The 2,455-nt window shown below is 42.4% G+C and overlaps 1 non-coding gene across 1 annotated transcript; it reads right to left on the bottom strand.

The window, feature by feature from the left end:
* Positions 1-1,592: 1,592 nt before the first annotated feature.
* On the bottom strand, positions 1,593-1,702 carry LOC118725138. Its single transcript, XR_004989879.1, has one exon. It is a non-coding gene; the product is annotated as a small nucleolar RNA SNORA2/SNORA34 family (small nucleolar RNA).
* Positions 1,703-2,455: the final 753 nt, after the last annotated feature.

The following is a 2,455-nucleotide window of genomic DNA, read 5'->3' as shown; positions in this document are numbered from 1 at the left end:
AACAACGCCTCAAACGGCTCGCCTCCAGATCCAACTTTTTAAATTGGTAGTTGTGATCGTCCCGCTGGGACTCGATGAATGAATGTAAACTAGTGAGTGAATGTGTGTGAGAAGATCCTTGCTTTCTATTCTGAAAACTAGCGGTGCATTAGGTATTCTTTTTAAATATATATATATTATTGATTTTTTACAGAAGAAGGGAGAGGGATAGAGAGTCAGAAACATCCATGAAAGAAGCATCCATCAGCTGCCTCCTGCACACCTCCTTCTGGGGATGTGCCGGAACCAAGGTACATGCTCTTGACCAGAATCGAACCTGGGACCCTTCAGTCCACAGGCCAATGCTCCATCCACTGAGCCAAACCGGTTTCTGCTACACTAGGTATTCTTAAATCTAAAGACAGAACAGTAATTCAGTCGACCTCTCACGCGGATCCCTGCTTCTCACTGGAAGGAGTAACTGGGTTGTCTGTGGGGCTCGGTGATACATAGGCAAACACTGTGCACCAGAGAGGAATGATGCATCAGCTGCAGATAGCTGCTCTAGGGAGGCAGGAGTTCAATGCCTCTGAAATGTTTCCATGTTTGTGAATAGAAACATATTGCACCGTGATAGGGCTAAGGTGTGGCAGATGAGCAATATCTGGGTGTGTGGTGTGTAGGTGTCATGGTCGCTGGGAGGACACACCTTTTCCTTGAGGTAAAAGTAGACTGGCCCTAACAGGTTTGGCTCAGCGGATAGAGCTCAGCCTGTGGACTCGAGGGTCCTAGGTTCAATTCCAGTCAAGGGCATGTACCTTGGTTAAGGGCACATCCCCAGTTGGAGGTGTGCAGGAGGCAGCTGATCGATGTTTCTAACTCTATCCCTCTCCCTTCTTCTCTGTAAAAAAATCAATAAAATGTATATATATTAAAAAAAAAAAAAAAAAAAAGTAGACTGGGTCTCAGTTTAATGTCCCAATGTACATGATTTTAGTCCATCCAAATAACATTTCCTCTAAAGCACCTTCTGGTGGGGCAGGAGAAAGTGTGTGCTTTCAGTTACATAGTAAGATATGCATCACGGATTGTTTCCATTGATAACAGATGTTACACCGTCCTAACGCTGCACCTGACCTGGGAACCGGTATGGCAATAGAGCCTTGGGCACGGTCATGGGAGGAATACTGACTCGGCATCAGAAAACTAGTTCTAGCCCTGGTGGTATGGCTCAGTGGATAGAGCTGTGGCCTGTGCACTGAAGGGTCCGGAGTTCCATTCCAGTCAAGGGTACATGCCCAGGGTCAGGCTTGACCCCCCAGTAGAGGGGCATATGGAAGGTAGTCAATCAATGATTCTCATAATTAATAATTCAATCTCTCCCCCTCTCCCTTCCTCTCTCTGAAACAAATTTTAAAAAAGGAAAGAAAAATAGTTCTAAAATCTTCTTCAAGTCACTTTGTATCTCCAAACTTTCCTTTCCTCACATTTAATGTGGTTTTTGCGACTCTCCTGAATTCTGTGGTATTTTCCCTTTTCTTTTAGCATTTCATGGACTCTGTTTAGCATTTGGTTATTCTCTGGTCACTTTAGTCTTTTTTTTCCTTATCCTCAGATGTTTCTTTCTAATTAGTTGACCATTACATTTCCTAAGTTCTAAAATGGCCAACAGATCACAGAAAGACATTTCTTTAGGCTCCTAGAAGTTTGGTCTTAACACCAAGCGTAATTGTTTACTGGGTTCACACTAGAGGTTTGTGGGAATAATTCTATCTCTACCGATTTTCATTATGGACAGTTTTTCTTCTTTGAAATAATGTGGGTAAGATCTGTTATTAGGAATGCTATTTATAGACTGTTTATTAATTACGAAGGTATAAAGGGACCTTTTTAATGGATAAATCTAGTGGGCCCCACAGTAGCCAAATGACCAAAATTAACCAAAAAATTGGACATTGTGTGCCCCTTGATGTGAAGCTTGAAGAAGGATACAACATCATTCCTGGGGAAATGCCTAACTTGAATCTAATCATAAAGACACAATTGGACAAATCCAAATTGAGGGACATGCTGCAAAAGAGTAGGCCAGAAATCATGAAAAGCAGCATAAAAGACAAAATTTCTAGGGAATTGTTCTAGGGTAAAGAGACCTGATAACTCTTTGCAGAGGACTTGATATGAGTGAGGCTCCTCTATTTTTTTTTTTTTTTCATTGAGAATTCTCTTTTTAAAAAAATATGTTTATTTTAGAGAGGAAGGGATAGATAGAAACATCAATGATAAGAATCATTGATAGGCTCCCTCTTGCACGCCCCCTACTGGGGATGGAGCCCACAACCTGGGCATGTGCACTTGAGGAGAATCAAAACCAGGACCCTTCAGTCTGCAGGCCACGGCTCTCTCCACTGAGCCCAACCAACTAGGGTGAGGCTCAGTTTTTGTTTTAAACGTTCACACTGGCTAACTGTGATCCTCA

Source organism: Pipistrellus kuhlii, unplaced genomic scaffold (assembly GCF_014108245.1).
Source record: "Pipistrellus kuhlii isolate mPipKuh1 unplaced genomic scaffold, mPipKuh1.p scaffold_m20_p_2, whole genome shotgun sequence".
Classification (NCBI taxonomy): domain Eukaryota; kingdom Metazoa; phylum Chordata; class Mammalia; order Chiroptera; family Vespertilionidae; genus Pipistrellus; species Pipistrellus kuhlii.
Note: the sequence above shows the minus strand (reverse complement) of the source record. Positions and strands in the feature narration are given on the sequence as shown.